The following is a 20,103-nucleotide window of genomic DNA, read 5'->3' as shown; positions in this document are numbered from 1 at the left end:
GTAAAACATACACATGAAAGAATGTATAGTGACTCAAGATCATGTAATGGGATAACTTTGAAACCAGAGTTTTACAACGATTATATTTTGACTGAAGAGCCAAAGTGAAAGCGTTGGTACAGCAATGTTGAGAGTCTACTTATATAATCAGCGGAGGCCTTACTGGTGCGCAGGGCTTGTGCACCCGCTACTGCGGGGGCTTAACGTCGTGGTCATAATGTAGGGGAAGGAACAATAATGTAGCCTCCAGCTGAGCGGTAACAATGTGATTCCTAGGATTCAGCGGGAACATTGGTTTAAACAAGACGGCAGATAATAACCACGCAACGACGAAGGGTGCTGCAAGACCCTGTTAGCGCGGCGGCCCGATGTGGTCGCACTACTTGCCACCCCCCAAAGGGCCGCACTGTCTATCATGACAGCTCCCACAACGACTACTAGTAAAAATTTCATAATATTGATTAACATTAGTTTCTAATATTTTAACACCCATTAATCAAGTTTATTAACATTGATGTATAAAAACAATATTGATGTAAAAAGAACATAACCTTGCTCTTCATAATCTTGTTCAAAAAAGAACGATAAACTTGAAATATTCATAGATGTTAGGTTTATGCAACCTTCATGTTATAAATGTTGTACCCACAAGGCTAAAGTGTCATTTCCGATTTACTAAAAACAAGACATATTTTGAACGTTTTTTCTTTTTTCCTTAAATATTGAACAAATAATTAATCTCCATATCAGCATATTTTATTAAGCAATTTACTTTTATTAGTCTAATTATGCAATAAACCTTTATCAGTATTTTCTTTCTATTTTTTTTTAAATCTATTCCTTCCCAATTAATGAGAAGTCAACTGGTTATAGTAAACTTCCAATGTAAGCTAAATATTTGTTTTTCAGTAAATTGTGAATGTGATTCTCACCTTTTAGGCTTTTTGAGGGGTGGCAAGACCATACTCATTTTTAGTAAAAAAAAAAAGTCAACATATAACATCTGTCACGATTAATTAAGTTTTATTGTTTTTAAAATATCCTTATTCTCGTCATTGTTACTTTTCAATTCATTTCTTTCAATTATGTAGAAAAAATCGGTGGAAAAAAAACCTTAGTTTAAGTAACACGTTTACCCAAAAAGACAAAAATTATATATGCTGATATTACTGGGCAAGGTTTTGTTTTATTTATATTCTATTATTTTGCTTTTGTTTCGGGGGTACTTCAGCGTTTTTGCACTTATGTCAGTTTATTTTTTATTTTTATTTTTTTGCAGGGATGACAACCTTTCCTTCTCCTGTGTTACGAATCTATTCATGGGCTGCTGTAACAAGTTTGACAGGATGTAATAAGTTCGACCTGTAAATTAATTGAAGCTCTCATATTTGTCAGCCGTGGTTCCGTGGACCGTGGTTCGCGTCATTCTTACGAAAAAATTGGGAACAAAATTGACAATCTATCAAATAGCTCGTGGATACGAACAGTAAATATAGAGCAAACAAAATTATTAACCAAAACTCGAAAAGAAAACTTTGACAGCAATGTCTACATCAAAAGATTTGAGTTTTTATGATGATTCCAAATATGTAAAATCCATTAAGTTTGAAATTACTTATGAACAGTTATGAGCATGAAAAATCTGTTCAATTTTAGAAAATGGGTGAAAACACACCCAAAGAGGAGAGCTATCTTGATTAATATTACATCATCCAATTTAGCGCATCAGAAAAACCAACTATCGAGGTCTCAAGCCCCTATCTACAACAATGCAATATTTTGATTTTTCTCGAGAAGCTTGGTCACGGAAGCATGTGTGTGTGATTTGTTTTGCCGGTACTGGTGCATTATGTAGGCCCATCACTATATACTGTATCAAGGAAACCAGTCACCCAACCCGTCAAACGGGCTATTTGCAAGAGACCGCTGTAGATAAATGATTGCAAAGCCATGGTCACAGTTTATATAATATACCAGTAAGTTTACCGCAGATGATTTCTGGCTCTTCATTCTCGGTGCGAACAAAAAGCTCCTCCCACTTATTTCTGTACTTATTGTCCACTTATTGGTTCAGCTGGTGAAGTGGTTTTGTCAGTACTTGTTCCGTAGGTGATTATTCTTTGTCTACCCGTGAAAAGATCTAATGCCGCTTATGTTTATATCTGCAAAAACGTTCTCTGGAGCACTCGCACCTCGGTCCGGGTTTTTATAATGGGTGGGATAGGGAATGATCATACTGGATAATTATATAAACTGTGAGCCGAACAAAGTAAATCGAAATATTTGTATTTTTCAATTGATGTTTCAAAATAATCCTCATATAGACTGCTCGTACATTTGTTAAACTTGCTTTTTAAATTACTTTTATGTAATGATTCGTTTCTTCACATTATTAATTTTATAAAATTTGTCCGAAAAAAATAAAGAACGGCATTAAAACCTAAAATGAGTAGAGATAAAGTCATATAATTAGTCAAACCTCAACAAATGATCCGCCAATTGATTTTCCACACCTACGAAAGGAATGCATTTAGAAGGCTAGTTCAAGTAATGAAATTTAATTCGTTGTTTCAAACCACAGTTTATATAATATACCAGTAAGTTTACCGCAGATGATTTCTGGCTCTTCATTCTCGGTGCGAACAAAAAGCTCCTCCCACTTATTTCTGCACTTATTGTCCACTTATTGGTTGAGCCGGCCAAGTGGTTTTGTCCGTACTTGTTCCGTAGCTGATTATTCTTTGTCTACCCGTGAAAAGATATAATGCCGCTTATGTTTATATCTGCAAAAACGTTCTCTGGAGCACTCGCACCTCGGTCCGGGTTTTTATAATGGGTGAGATAGGGAAAGATCATACTGGATAATTATATAAACTGTGGCCGTGGTTTCTCAATGAGTTAAAACATTTAAACGATTGTTTTTTGGAGTTTAGAGGGGGAAAAGGTACCTAGGTTAGGTTACGTATTTAATATATGCTATGCTTTACCCCCCTCCCTCCTAATGGGCAAATACAGAGCCCAAATTTGTTTCTAAACTATTATATATTCATCCTATTTTATTTTATTTCATTAGCATTAACCAAACTTGACTTCTTCGCGGTGCCCGCATAATGCACCAGTACCATTTTGCCTTGTTTGTTTTTCCAGGGGTGACTGTATCGTATGAAAATAATAAGATATCAAATTAGTTTAAAGTTATTAAAAAACTGTGGCCTCAGGTACCCAGCTTCCGGGGCCATAATACTAGGCGGTGGGGTATTTCTTCTTAAAGCTGCATGCTGTCTGTACATAATAAACAGACAATATATAGACAAATAATATTCCTTGACTGAATTTATCAAACAGTTCGTGGCAATGAACCGTATGTAAGGAGCGACTCAGCCCAACAGTAGCCGAAACTCTAAAAAAGGGATTTTGATGACAATTATTATATCAATGTTTTTTGCAATTGAAAAAAGCAAGTCGTTTTCAATTGAAACTGAGGAGCAACATTCAAACATTAAACGAGCAGAAATTATTTTTTATATAAGGGGAGCTGCCACTTCCTAATCCCTCGCTCTCTACGCTTAAGTTTGACTCTTTGTCTCAGTTCTTTAACAACGACTCCTGAAACACAAGGGCCATTAAATTTCAACGAGAAGTATTTTTAACGAACATTAAGACTTTAACGTAAAGAGTGAGGGTCGATGAAGGAGCAGCAAATATCAACAACAAATAGTCGATAACAGACTAAGCTATTTCACACTGTGGTTATTTTCTGAATATTCTGTATATGGAGGTGTTTATTTGACTAGGCTGTTTGATTTTGGTAGGAAATACGATTCGTCATTGCATCGGATACGCAAGGAATTGGAATACCTTACCTGCAAAGGCTTTGTTTAACTAAGTTACTTAACATTGTTTATTTAATCTTTGGCGAACCCACAAACCAAAGTTAACGCGGCTACACTCTCGCAATAATAGTCTACTATGAAATGGTCGTGCCAAAAACACAGGTCTTTACCTCACGTTCTTTTGAAAATGATATAGAAGTGAGAAAGCCTATAGCGGGTATTTAGCCACAAGTCTCATTTGAAGAGATTTTTATTAATTTCAAAGAAGGCAGGCATACCAGCCAGAACTGAGTAAAAAATGCTTTAGTTCCTCTGGCTCAGACCTTGCTTAAAAAAGTTTTGAATGATCCACATTAATCAACTTACAAGCTTTCTTATTTAACCGACTTAATCCTCGGACACAACCCCTACCAGAAAAAGCTTTAACCCTTATTTACATTCACCTTGGTAGAAATGAAAATATGAAATGTCACCTTTTATTTGAAAGGGCGACAATATATACAGGTTTTTTTTTCCATCTCGAATAGCATCCATAGGCTCATAAAAGAAAAAGAAATGGCGCCTAGTAGCTCCGTCAATTTGCAGACGGAGAGTCTGACGTAATTATGACCAAACTGAATAACTAATGACGAAACTGAATGCGATACTAGTTTTGGTCCTTCCTTGTTAGCTACTTAGCTAGCACACACTCAAGAATTGAAGTTGGTTAATCATAATGAAATATACCAAAATGTGACGAAAATATAATATTTAGTAGCAAAATTATGGAAACTACAACAAATAATTACGGAAAGGTGTCTCATGTTTGCGATATAAATTCTCTAATGTGTGCTAGCCAACAAGGAAATACCCTAGTTTTTGTTGCCTACGCAACATAGAGCAGGGTTGCCACCCTGAGCTCGAAGAATTTACTAAATCGGAGAGGAAAAATTTACTAGATCGCATCTGTTTTTACTAAATGCTCAAAAAAAAATTTTTCACCGCACGCGCACCATCAAGCACCGATTTTTACTACAAGAGGATAATCAATAGGATTTTCACAATCTTTTTTCCTTTCTTCTTCTTTTTTTTTCTCTTTTCCTCTTTTCTTTCGTTTTCATAGTATGATTGAAAATTCCAGAAACCTAAAAGTTCAAAAATCCTTTTTTTTGCTTTATCTGGATGTAGTACTGGATAGGGTTTATATTCAATATGTGGTGTATGCGAAACGTCAAACAATAGTCTAGAATCTTGGATTCTGAAGATTATGCAGTTGAAGTCCGGTTTTAAATCTATCGATGTTCTTCAGGTCATAGAACTCAGATATATTGAAAAAGTAAAAAACAATCAACGAAGACAAACAGCTAGAACTAGTCATGAAGCAATTCAAGCGATGAAGTGCTCAGGATCTGAGGTGTGTTTAAAAGTGATGGCTTATGAAATTTGTCCCCGAGTTTCGGTTTTTGGTTTGAAATCTATACCCTTAAGTTTCACATTTTTAGGAGGAAATTTGCCAATTTTAAAACACTAATTGGGCTGGTCTTTAAATTCCGGATAAGCTGCTTACAAAGATGTCTGACAGATTTTAAAGAATTTAATTTATTATTTTTTTTTTAACTTATTTTTTTTCTGGATTCTTTCCCATTTGTATACTATAGAATCAAAAACCAATTTAATACATTTCACTTCAAAATAGAAATTACGTAATCGGCTACCATGTTATTTGTGAAATTATGCAAGTTAAAAAGTACACCTCAAATTGGACTAGGGTTACCAAGAAAAAGAAAACTTTCATAGCATTCAAAAAGCTAATTAGTTTGAAATACACAGTTTTGTCAATAGTCTTCAGCTCGGGTGAATCAACAAAATTTTATAATAGAAATAAAAAGATGTAGTCATAATTGAAAAATTCGCACTCAAAAGACGTTAATCGTCCTCGTTGTAAAATGAATTTAAAGCATTGGCTACAGTCAAATTCTCATTGACGTGATCCAACTGTTTCCATTTAATGGTAGCCCGCGACAAATCGCTGGGGATCAGCCTGTCATGGACTCTACTTGACGACCTGAGGACAAGTTGCTTTGTTTTCATAAGGGCCGAAACAGTCGAGATATTTAGCTTATTCCGATTTCTGGTTTGTATGACGGACAAAATCGAGAACTGTCTCTCTGCTCCAGCGCTTGAATGGGGCAAGCTGCAGAGAGTCAGAAAGAACTTTGGCAAGTATGGAAACAGTTCATTTCCAGCCGTCTCTTTAAAAAGGGACAAAGCTTTCCAAAATTGAATGGAATTTCAAAGTCCGACTGTGGTCCAAACGTGACGGAGAGTAGTTTTCCTCCGTGATCATTTTCCTCCGTTCAGTTGACGCAAACTCAATTTTGCGTTAGTTAAAGTTGCTTATAGCGCAAGTTTATCAGATCCACCTCTTTTGCCCTCCTCCTAATTTTTTTTCGGATCAACCTATTTTGACCCCCCCCTAAAAAAATCCTGGATCCACCCCAGTGCTGACTGAAACCATATGTCATCTCATTCAGAAAAGAAGAAGCATTTCAGTTCAGGGCATTCATCTAGCACAGTCGTCAACAACCACTTTAGTTAGAGACTCAAATATAAAAAATGGGACAATTATTTAATATATGACAACAATATATATTTATTAATGTATCAAACCTATATCATAGATTTATACCTTAACTTAATTACGAGTGCCCCACCCGCAATTGCCCCAAACCACAAATATTACTATTTATGTCACTACGACTCCTGGATGAAAGGATGATAAACTTTCTATCTTTAAGTAAAATGCAATTCTTTCATTCATTTCAAATCCTTTTATGCAATTGTGAAAAAAAGATAACTTATTCAGAATGAGGATATACACAAAGTCACCTTGGGTGGTTTTTGTTTTGGGTGGCCTTTCCAATGTATTCCCAATCATCACAAATTCAAGTGTCATTACAGATTCATTTTTAGTTGGTAAGATTTGATGCACAAAAAGATGATTTTGTCGACCTTTAGACGCAAGAAGTGAAGTGTCTGTTTATGAAAATAGGTGACTGCTTGTCTGTCTCTTAAGAGACAGACAAGCAAAAATTGTAAATTCGCATATATTTACGATAATTTTTTCCCCTGAATTCATTGAAAATAAAAAAAAGTTCTGTTCAATTTAAATCAAGACTTTTTACTAGATTTCGGGAAATTTACTAGATCTTCTAAATTTACTAGATTTTTGTTTTTTTACTAGATCTAGTAAAATCCTACTGACGGTGGCAACCCTGACGTAGAGTGTTGTAGCAACCCTTAGTTGGCTTCGCAGACAATCGTGTTATGGAGCAACTTTATGTGAAGTATTATCTTCCTTCAGCACAAGTTCAATCCTGGATTTCAATGGCTTATGCCAAAAGTCATTGTTATTCTTTATCAATGTCCTACAGCCATTGTAAAGGCTACCAGGGCTAAAAAAAAATTCTTGCAATAATCTTTCATTCTTCTGAAACATTGATTACAAGTTAAAAATAGGATTCTTTTTAAAGCTTAGTAGAAAAAATATCAAACCTAGTTTTTGATCGAAAATTGATTCCTTTACGAGGGACTAGAGACTTACCAGAATAGAATGAAGGGAACTAGATGATCAATTTATTCTTCTTCTGGCATACGTTACGAATGCAATTCACGTTAATGAATGCAATCTAACATGCAATGGTGTCATAATGGTTTAAAAAAAATCTTGATTGACGGGTGTGTATCTATAATCTACGAGCGCAAAGTAAGTCCTTGGGGCAAGAGAAACTTAACGTAAGAAAACAAAAAATGGGAGACATACCCCCACCCCCAAATATGTATTTTTCCGATTGGCTTGAAACTTGTATCTTTAAGGCATTAGACTAAGGGATCCCCAATGCGAAAGACAAAAATAGAATAAAAATATTGATTTTCGAAATAAGGGGCCCGACAAAAGGATGACAGACTCCCCACAGGCCCCTTTGATTAGAAGAGGAGAATGTGGAAACTTGGCGTGGGGGCTTATTCAATATTTGAAGCTCTAGTACTCTTTTAAAGGATCGAAAGCAATTGGAGGGCTCCAGAGAAGTCGGACAGAAATACTGATATTGTCATTTTAGTCAAAAATGTCGAAGGATCTAGCAAGTCTTTCTCCAGGGTCAAAATCAATCTCATGGCCCAGGGGTGAGTCGGCCGAAATTATTCAAACTTTCGTTCCTAATTTTCCTCATGGTTTGAGGAGGTATCAGCTTTCCCTAAGGAAATGATTCCAAGATATATAATCTTAAGCAACTTCAATGGAAGTGCTGAAATAAGTCGATTAATATATAATGGAATATTTTACTACATTCAAAATTGTACTCTACTACAACTATACATACCATCAGTGTCGCCAAACGTGGTACAATTATACCATTTCGGTAAATTTCACCTTTACTGGTACAATTTAGTACAATCCCATAAAATATGGTACATTTTACAAAATTATGGTATCATGTGGCATAATTCAGTGTTTTTGTATTGATGCTTGAATTCTTTCATGTATAAATAATTTTATTCACCCTGATCATCTTCGCCATAGTCAGGATAAAAGACAAACACGCAATCTCCATTTTCCTTTTTTCGCGAACAGACACTTCCGGCTTCCAAAAATCGGACTAAAACATCTCATTTTGACTCGTCTTACGGATTGAAAATTAAAAGCTAATAATAAAGCTATAATGACACTTTGGATTCGGGATGGTCAGGAATCTAGTTGAATCAAAACAAAAGCGCCCAGCACCCAGTCATATATATATATATAATATATATATATATATATATATATATAATATATATATATATATATATATATATATATATATATATATATATATATATATATATATATATATATATATATATATATATATATATATATATATATATATATATATATATATGGTACTCTTTCATTAGCTGGACTCTTTTTATATCTCAAACTCGAGACACGTTGAAAAACCCGTTTTTCAACGGGATGATACAAGACTCCGCTGTAGAGAAATACAATGTATAGCGTGGTTTTAATTGCGTATACGATATTTAAAGTGTCGTTTTTTGGGTTTTTTTGGGGGAAAGAGGTACCTAGGCTAGGTTACGTATTTAATATATGCTATTCTTTCCCTCCCCACCCCCTAATGTGTAAATATATAGCCCAAATTTGTTTCTAAACTATTATAGTTATCCTATTTTATTTTATTTTATTTCATTAGCATTAACCAAACTAACACTATATAAAAGAGTCCAGCTAATGAAAGACTACCATATATATATATATATATATATATATATATATATATATATATATATATATATATATATATATATATATATATATATATATATTTTTCTGCATATTCTACATATTAAATATATATATTTTTTTTCCCAAGCGGAAAAACGCAAAACGGCGCGACTATCGCGTCAAAAAATGTGTTTCTGATCCCAGTCAGTTTCTCCATATTTTTCTGCACATGTCGGCTAAATTTCATACTTTTACCATAGAATGCACAAACCTGACGCTTATGTACCTAACTATTTGTTTTAATTAGCGGGGAAGCATCTTAATACCCTATTGCAATTTCTTGTTTCGGCGTTCATATTTTCAGTGTATGCGACTCATGTGTTAAAAATATATTCTCAAGTTGAATCTTGGTTAAATATAATTAAAAAAACATTTTATAGATAAATTAAAAACTAAAAAAGAGTTTTTATTGTAAATTTTACAAGTGAAAATGTAATTTAAAAACTATGTATCGATTGAAACACTTTTAATGTAAAATTGTTATAAACACTGTTAAAGTTTCTAATAGTCTTACCTTAATAATTTCACAATTTGTTTTTACAATTTTTGAATAGCCTCAACAGTGAGATCCAGTTAACACCGGTCTCTCTAAATTGAGGCTTCAATTTATATATCCAAGGTTGCCACCGTTAGTAGGATTTACTACAGGGTTGCCACCCTGACCTGGAAGAATTTACCAAATCGGAGAGGAAAAATCTACTAGATCGCATCTGTTTTTACTAAATGGTAAAAAAAATTTTTTGCGCGTGCGGCTATGCCGCAAGCGCACCATCAGGCATCGATTTTTACTATATAAGGATAATCAATACGATTTTCACAATCTTTTTTCCTGTTTTCTTCTTTTTTTTCTCTTTTCTTTCGTTTTCATAGTATGATTGAAAATTCCAGAAACCTACAAGTTCAAAAATCCTTTTTTTGGATATATATATATATATATATATATATATATATATATATATATATATATATATATATATATATATATATATATAAATATATATATATATATATATATATATATATATATATATATATATATATATATATATATATATATATATATATATATATATATATATATATATATATATATATATATATATATATATATATATATAGCCTATATATATATTTATATATATATATGTAATGTTACATTTCTACGTACTTTTAATTTCTTTCAGCAGGCTCCTTTTTCCTCAATAAAAGTTTTCAAACTGAGGAGATTCACCTAATCACCTTGGGTGGTTGGCTTTTGTTTTGATTCCAATAGATTCCCAATCATCACTAATCCAAGTGTCATTATAGCTTCAGTTTAGTTGGTAAGATTTGATACACAGAAAGCTGATTTTGTCGACCTTTAGACGTCGGAAGTGAAGTGTCTGTTTATGAAAATAGGTGACTGCTTGTCTTTCTCTGAGACAGACAAGCAAAATTGTGAATTGTAATACAGGCAAGCAAAAATTGTAAATTGTCATATGTTTACGATAATTTTTTTCCCTGAATTCATGGAAAATAAAAAAAAGTTTTGTTTACTATAAATCATGACTTTTTCGGGAAATCATCATGATTTCCCGAAATCATGATTTCGGGAAATTTACTAGATCCTCTAAATTTACTAGATTTTTTTTTACTAGATCTAGTAAAATCCTACTGACGGTGGCAACCCTCCTCTATAGGCCCGTTCTTTTGCACTAAGATCTTACATCTAAGATCTCACATCTTTCTGCAAAGATTTCCGTTCTTTTAACTCATCTTTGTTCAAAGATCTATAGAACAATGATAAGAGAAATTTGATGACATACTCATCATTATTCTTAGACCGCTGATCAGAGCAGAATGATGAAAGACGTTAGCAAAAGAACGCTATTAGATGTAAGATCTTAGCGCTAAGATTTCACTTTAAGCATTCTTTGTCAAAAGATGTAAGATCTTAGCACAAAGATGAGTAAAAGAACGGCCCTTATATTTTCGTTTCTTCGCCGTCGATTAAGCACTATAATTGTCAACTCTTTAAAGCTTTAAAATATGCCTCCCGTTATTATCTATATCGAATGCGTAGCTACTTGTACACAGAGAAACTTTCCTACTCCCAAAAGTCTCGAAACGATTGACAGGTAGACCAATTATAGCAAATTTGCAATTACAACCCGTAACTCCCTAAAGATGAGCTTAATCAACGACTTTTCATTGCAAGTCACTTTTCTAACAAAAAGTCTCTCTGTGACCAAAACCCCATAATTTACAATAAGAACAAGTATCTATCCTCGCTCCTTCAAAATGCAGGCGTTTTAGGGTTTCAGATTACAAGTCACTCTCCCTCATAGAGTCAAAACCCCCGAACTATGAAATTGAAGCCTATTAACACCTAGACTGTGAATGTCAAAGGTCAAAAATTTTGGGCTAATTCTCCTTCCCTATAAGAGCCTGCCAACCAAATTTTAAACATATCTGGAAATTTCAGACTAAAAGTTAGGTGGTGTTCAGAGGACACCCACGTCCTGCCTCTAATAAAAAGGATAAGAACTAGAACTACTGGTCAGCTTTAAAATATGTTGGTTATGGAGCCAGGCAGGATCATATCCAGGATTTCGCTCAGAACCAGAAGGGGGCACCAAACGAACTGTTGTTCGGGGGGAGGGGATAGTTTAAGACAAAATGATAAAAAACTGTAAAGAAGAGAAAATGAGGATAAAAACAGCCAATTCAAAAACAGAGATGACAATGCAAATATCAAGGTCAAGCCCGCTTGACGGTCCTCAATGCAGAATAATAAAAAAATACCGAAAAAACATATAAAGTTGATATAAAAAACCAAATCTTAAAACTAACACAAAAACTAAAATAGGGAAACCCTCTCAAAGTAACAGTAAAAGGATAACTGAATAAAATATACAATACTGAATGGCAGTTGTATGTTTATTCTACCACCGTTGCTTCGAGAGGGTTTTCATATTTTAGTTTTTGTGTTTGTTTGAAAGTTTTTTTTTTATCTTTGGATTTTTATCGGTATTTTTATTTTTATTATTCTGCACTGAGGACGGTCAAGCAGATTTCTTGACCAAAATATTTGCATTGTAACCTGCTTTTTTCACTGGCTGTGTTTATCCTCGTTTTCTCTTCTTTACGGTTTTTTACCGTTTTGTCCTGATTAGCCAGTGTGGTCTCAGAAATTATTTAGGGTAGTTTAAGGGCCAAATAGTTTTTACCTGCTTTTTTACGACTAATTTAAGAATCTGATAAAAAAATTGGGGGAGGGGGTCTCACACCTAGAACCCCTTGTATACAGCCCTGGCCTCAATCAGCCATAAAAACGACGTCAAAATGCAATAAAATGCATATCATGAAGTAGCCATTGCTAAAAACCTAATACGGTACCAGACCGAAGACTAACCATACACAACTATGAACAACGAGGAAAATCAAACTTTTCATAGGTAGCAATGAATGTGTCTTCTTTTTTTCGTTTTTCCCCCAAGGATGATCGTATCAAATGACTCGTCATATAATATTGGTAGTGGGCTCAATTGAAAGGAATTCGCAGTATTCTAGTGTCATTTTTAAGTAAAAAAAAGAGATCACGTCCCAGAAAAGTTCCGTTTTTTACCGTTTTATGTCACAAAACATCAAATTTTGCCCCAAGAGGACCAAAAAGGCCAAAGAATGCAAATTCTATAAAATGGTCTTAAACCCTTAATTGGAGGTTTACAATCTTGAAAACTCAAGAAAATTGCCTTTTAGCACGGGTTCTACGACTTTTGTCTTTTTTTTCTTGAAGGAGCTTATTTGAATGAAAATTAATATTTTTAGCACGTTTTCAGTCAGGAAAGAAATCTCGCTACAACAAAGTGCCATTTTCTGCCACAAACAACAATTTGACTAAATAGTGCCACAGACCCCATGAGTCAAAATTCTAAGAGCAATTCAACTGAAAACTATTTAAAAGCTAGATATTAATCCTCACAACCCCTTACGCCCACCCCCTTCTCAAAAAGATTGTAGGTTCTCTTATAGTTTTTTCCCGCAATTTGTGATCCTGTGCACGCTCTAGGCAACATTCCTGAACCTGCAGTTCAATTTTCTGAGGTATTTACCTCCATCCTTTCCCCCTTTAAAGGACACCACGCTTTGGTGAACTTTGATAAACTTGGTGTTTTTCATGTACTTTTGTGTTCCATGATTTCCATTTACTTTAGTATTAACACAGGTGTACTAACACCTCTTGGGCGAGAAAGTGATATAAGATAGTAACAGTCTATAAGAAATACCCAAGAAAAAACAAAAACAGTTCGTTTGATTTGCCGTTCGGAAAATTAGCGCTTTGCTAAAAGCTTACCTAGCTTGAGTTTTATTGAGAATTTATATTATATATTAAAAGATATCGGCACCATTGGCACTGAAAGACTAATGAGAGCCGTATATTTGAGCATTTTATTTTGTGCAGGCTAGTTAACGGCTTTTCTACTCCTGACACAACAGAATATTTTTTGTGTGGTTTTTGCGTTTTCAGTAAAGCGCTAGTTTTTCAGAACTTTACAAATATTAAGTTAGGGTTAGTATACATGAGTTAATTTATTTAGATATATGCTGCTTAAGGCTCATATTCCCTGTGAAAGTTTTGGTATGCTTTTCTTCTCCTCTCTTACGGTCTTAATATATAAATGAAAGATAAAGATTTTACTATCATAGGCAAGATTCAGTTCTATCTATCTACCAAATTAAATTGCTGAAATTCGGTGCAGAACGTTTTGTAGATTAAAAACACGTTGAAAATTGGTTTAAATCGTTTAAAAAGAACAGATTTTAAAGCCAATTTAGATCCTTACCTAAGAAAAAGTTTAATTAATGTCGTAAATCTGGCTCGGTGCATAAATCGATTTGAGACTAATTAAACCGGTGATATAAGTATTCTGTCATTTTGGAGCAAGTTAGTTGCATGCTTCTCAAAAACTGCTTGTTTCAGAGCAGTTTCAGAGCGAGCATATACCTTCCGTTTTAAGTTGGAACCTTGCTCTTTACTTCCATCAGAATTTTTTTTTTAATAATCAACTTTCAAGAACTATTTTTGATCATGTCCTCAATAATTTATTATTATTATTCTTTTTTTGCCAATTACTGATAGGAGAAGCTGCTCATAAATATCACGATACGATCCAGATTTCATCACGTAATTATAGTGCCAAAGAAACTAGAAAAGAATTTCATGACCGGAGAGCAAACATCCAGTTAGGAATTCCAGCCATCAATGTTCACTAATGTAGGGTGTTTCACCCGTAATCGAATTTTGAATTGGTCAGAATGACCTCTTCAAAATCAGGGATTTAGATTCTAATTGAAAATCTCACCGAAGCATAAACTCAATCAGATTGCCTTCGTATGGAAAGCCACCTCATGCTTGGAAAGGGATTATCAAGGTTGTGATGAACTATTACGTGTCCTTAAAAAAAATTATATGCGCTGGAGAACATTTAGGAATTGCCAACAAGATATTCTAAAATAATGCATTTATTAATTTTAACTCTTATCAAAGAAGAAACGGCTCGATTAGAACAAAAAATCGGATTCTTAGTTTTAATTAAACGCGCTGCAAAGAAAAAAAAACAAACAACAGTCAATTATTCAAGGGCTTATCCAGGATTTTTGCTCGGGGAGAGGGGGGGGGGTAAAATAAAAAACACATCAAATTTGTGGTACTTGTATGATATACCCCCTGCATCTCAAGAAGCGAAGTTAGGTTAATCCTAATAAAATATACCTAAGCATAATAAAAATATAATACTTTAGAAACAAATTTTGGCTATATATTTGCACATTAGGGGAGGGGGGTAAAGAACAGAGGGTCTGCATGCATAATGTGTAAGCTGCAATTACTCTGATATTATGAAGTAAGAATTGTTTTGTTATGTTTTTTCAAATCGGACAAAAATTTTTTGGGGAAGGGGTTTAAACTCCGTACCCCTCCCCCTGGATACGGCCTTGTAGATAGTAAAGAAAACAGACGGATGAACCCAACAATAAGCCCCAACAATTACAGTACAACCAGGGATGGCTTGCGATAAATTTGTAATAATTGCAGAGAAATTAAATCATAGGCAGCACAATCGTGCTGCCTAAGTAAAGAACGATGTTGGCACAATGTATTTATTATTTTTTCTTTAGACCAGGGCACTTCGTATCGAAGGAGTTGTCGTAGAAACTTCGAAAAGGGCTCATTCGATTAGAAATTTGAGTGGCTTGTGCCCTTTTGAATATTCGACAGTGATTGGAAGGCAACTAACACCCCTTCCACGCCCACCATTCCCCAAACACATCCAATCAAAATTTTGAGACTGTCATTTTGTTCAGCGTAGTTGATTTCCAGTGAGAAATTATGTTTTTGAAAAGGACACTCCCCCACAGCCGTCAGGGCAAGGGTTTTAAGTGATGCCCTGGGGGCATATAAGGTTTTTATAGGAAGCTTTGTCATAGAAATCGTAGTAAGCGCGCTAGCGCTGCCTAAGTAAAGAACGGTGTGGGCACAATGTGTTTTTTTTTCTTCAGCCGAGCACTTCGTATCGAAGGAGTTGTCGTAGATACTTCGAAAATGACTCATTCGAATGGAAATTGGAGTAGCTAGTGCCCTTTTTTATAGTCGAAAGTGATTGCAGGGCAACTAGGCCCCCCAACGCCCATCATTTACCCAAACACATCCAATCAAATTTTTGAGATAGCCATTTTGTTAAGCGTAGTTGATTTCCAGATAGAAAATATGTTTTGAGGAGGACACTCCCCCACAACCCTCGGGTCAAGGGTGTCAAGTCATGCCCTGAGGGCATATAAGAACGATATTGGCACAATGTACTATTTATTATTTTTTTCCTTTAGAGCTGGGCACTTTATATGGAAATGATCGTCATAGGAACTTCAAAATGGGCTCATTCGATTCGAAATTGAGTGTTCTAGTGCCCTTTTTAATAGTCTAAAGTGATTGGAGGGCAAAGAGCCCCCCCCCCCGCCCGTCATTCCCCCGAACACATCCAATCAAAATTTTGACATAACCAATTGGTTCAGCGTAGTTGATTTCCAGATAGAAAATACGTTTTTGAGAAGGACACTCCCCCAAAACCCTCAGGGCAAGGGTTTTAAGTTAGGCCCTGTGGGCATATAAGGTTTTTTATAGAAGGCGTTGTCGTAGAAACCTCAAAACAGGCTCATTCGATTGGAAATTCAAAGGGCTAGTGCCCTTTTTTAATAGTAGAAAGTAATTGGAGGGCAACTAGCCCCCCCCTCGCCCATCATTCCCCCAAACTCATCCAATTCAAATTTTGAGATAGCCATTTTGTTCAGCGTAGTTGATTTCCTAATAGAAAATAAGTTTTGAGGAGGACACTCCCCCACAACCCTCGGGGCAAGGGTTTTAAGTTATGCCCTGGGGGCATTTAAGGTTTTTTATAGAAGTTGTTGTCGTACAAACTTCAAAAAAGGGTCATTCGATTGGAAATTCAAAGGGATACTGCCCTTTTTAATAGTCAAAAGTGACTGGAGGGCAACTAGCCCCCCCTTCACGCCCATCATTTACCCAAACACATCCAATCAAAATCTTGACATAGTCATTTTGTTCAGATAGAAAATATGTTTTTGAGGAGGACACTCCCCCACAGCCCTCAGAGCAAGGGTTTTAAGTTATGCCCTAGGGCCATGCAAGGTTTTCAAAGAAGGCGCTGTCGTAGAAACTTCAAAAAAAGTTCATTCGATTGGAAATTCGAAGGGCTAGTGCCCTTTTTAATAGTCGAAAGTGATTGGAGGGAAACTATCCCTCCCCCACGCCCATAATTCCCCCAAACACATCCAATAAAAATTTTGAGATAGCCATTTTGTTCAGCGTAGTTGATTTCCAGTGAGAAAATATGTTTTTGAGGAGGACACTCCCCCACAACCCTCAGAGCAAGGGTTGTAACTTATGCCCCGGGGCATATAAGGTTTTTTATTGAAATCTTTGTCGTAGAAACTTGAAAAAGGGCTCATTCGATTTGAAATTCAAAGGGCTAGTATCCTTTTTAATAGTCGAAAATGATTTGAGGGCAACTAACCCCGCTTTCACACCCACCTTTTCCCCAAACACATCCAATCAAAATTGTTAGATAGCCATTTTATTCAACGTAGTTGAAAGTTTTGGAAATTAGGTCTTTAAGGATGACAACTCCTCCCCCCACAGCCCTCAGGGCAAGGGTTGTAAGTTATGCCCTGGGTCATATGAAGTTTTATTGAAAGCGTTGTCGTAGAAACCTACAAATGCATGAAAGCGTTGTCGTAGAAAGAATACAAATACATGTGGATTTTCAGTTTAATATGCATATACTGATATTTAGTAATCAAAATGTTAATATTATTTGATTTGTTAAAGTTATAAAAGTAAAGACATGTATAATTTTTCAGTAAAGTGCAAATTTTGTCCTGGCCTTGGGAAGGCATAGGGGTTTTGTGCCCAACTTATGTTAATTCCTACTCGTTTTGAATTTGACTCGGTTAATTATTGTAATTTCTGTTCCTTTTGGGTTTCATTTATTTATCGATGCTGATTTGTGGTAGTTTCACGCTTGGTAGATTATTTGATTTTATTTTTGCTCATTTTTTGTTTAGTGGAGTTCTTTACTTTTCTTTGTATAACTTATTTTGTGGAACAAGTTCTTTAAATTAATTTCTAAAAAGGCTCATTCGATTGGAAATTGAAAGGGCTAGTGCCCTTTTTAATGGTCGAAAGTGATTGGAGGGCGACAAACCCCCCTCTCACGCCCACCTTTTCCCCAAACACATCCAATCAAAATTGTGAGATAGCAATTTTGTTCAACGTAGTTGAAAGTCCTGGAAATTATTTCTTTGAGGATGACAACTCCCCCCCACAGCCTTCAGAGGAAGGGCTATAAGTTATGCCCTGGGGGCATATAAGGTTTTTATAGAAAGTGTTCTCGTAGAACCTTCAAAAACGGCTCATTTGATTGAAAATTAAAATGACTAGTGTCCTTTTTAATAGTCGAAAGTTATTTGAGGGCAACTAAACCCCCTCTCACGTCCACCTTTTCCCCAAACACATCCAATCAAAATTCTAGATAGGCATTTTGTTCAAAGTAGTTGAAAGGTCCGGAAATTATATCTTTGAGCATGACAATCCCCCCACAGCCCTTAGGGTAAGGGTTGTAAGTTATGCCCTGGGGGCATATAAGGTTTTTATTGAAAGCTTTGTCGTAAAAACTTGAAAAAGGGCTCATTCGATTGGAAATTCAAAGGGATAGTGCCCTTTTTAATAGTCGAAAGTTATTTGAGGGCAACTAAACCCCCTCTCACGCCCACCTTCTCCCCAAACACATCCAATCAAAATTTTTGATAGCCATTTTGTTCAACGTAGTTAAAAGTCTTAGAAATTAGGTCTTTCTCATTCGACTGGAAATTAGAAGGGCTTTTGCCATTTTTATAGTCGAAAGTGTTTGGAGGATAACTAACACCCCTCTCACACCCACCATTTCCCCAAACACATCCAATCAAAATTTTGAGATAGCCATTTTGTTCGATGCGGTTAAAAAGTCCGGAAATTATGTTCTTGAGGATGAAAATTCAAAAAGGAATCATTCGATTGGAAATTGAAACTGTAATTTCAATACCAATGAAATTTCCAATTCATTTGTATTGGAAATACAAATGAATGTGCATTGTCAGTTTAATATACATATACTGATATTTAGTAATCAAAATGTTAATAACATTTGATTTGTGAAAGTTATAAAAATATAAACATTTATAGGGACATAGGGGTTTTGAGCCCTACTCATGTTAATTTCTGCTCGTTTTGAGTTTGACTCTGTAATTTATTGTAATTTCTCTTCGTTTTGGGTTTCATTTATTTATCGATGCTGATTTGGGGTAGTTTCACGCTTGGTAGATTATTTGATTTTATTTTTGCTCATTTTTTGTTTAATGGAGTTCTTTCTTTTCTTTGAAAAACTTATTTTTTGGAAAAAGTTTTTTTTAATTAATATCAGTAAATAGATGGTTCAACTGCCAACAAATGAACTATATAAAAATAAAGCAGGAAAAATTGGCAAAGAAAACACACTGCTAGTGTTAATTTTGATGTACCAACTGAAAACAGTAAAATAAATTTTTGGGGTCTATCGTGTTTTTATGCGTTTGAGCAAGGCAAAGATGCACAAAAGGTCAAGCTTTGGGAAAAGGGGAATAAGAACATTTTCAAGAGGATCAAAGGCACAAATTAGATTTCTAGTTGGGAGGGGCTCATTAAATAAATGCCGAGGAAAGAAACTCCTCTATATTCTCTCATCTTGAGTGCTGCGAGGACATGGAGAATGAGTTTAAGTACCTTTTGGTAGTCAAACTGGTTCAAGATCAAAGTTTTGTGTGCAAGGACCAAAATGCTTTCGGCAATAGCATTGTATCGAAATTTGCGTTATTATTTCTTTATGACAGTACAGAGTTGAAAGTCGTTTAAATACTACAAAAAAAAAAAAAAAATTAAAGGCAGAGTGCATCGGTGGGTTTTGAATGTCTAATAAACCTATTTGTCTTCGGCACAAAAATACCCCAGCGTTTTTCTAATGCAAATGGCATTGAATGGAGCAACGTTGTCTTAATGGTGGAGATGAAGGTACTCTTTGGCCCATTTCTCAGACAAACCGTTTTTTTCGGATTTTTTGTGAATTGGGGTCATTTTGGTCGAGTAACTTAAGGATACCAATCGAGAAAAGTTTTGGTGCCCTTTTTGAGCCTCATTGTCGGGGGCCCGTCTCCCCAACTAATCAAAAAATGAAGTTTTTGCCCAACTCCAGGCTCCAGTTTTGGGGGCCCATGAAAACCATTTGATAGGAAAAATTGCTCTTTTTAGGCCCCATTTTGTGGCGAATCAATATTTTTGTAACTTGTGCATTCGGTTTCCTTGGTCCAAGGATTTTAAGTTAG

The sequence above is a fragment of the Artemia sp. Qi Xiang Cuo genome, chromosome 20 (genome assembly GCF_049724085.1).
Source record: "Artemia sp. Qi Xiang Cuo chromosome 20, ASM4972408v1, whole genome shotgun sequence".
NCBI lineage: Eukaryota > Metazoa > Arthropoda > Branchiopoda > Anostraca > Artemiidae > Artemia > Artemia sp. Qi Xiang Cuo.
This window is presented reverse-complemented; position numbering follows the sequence as displayed.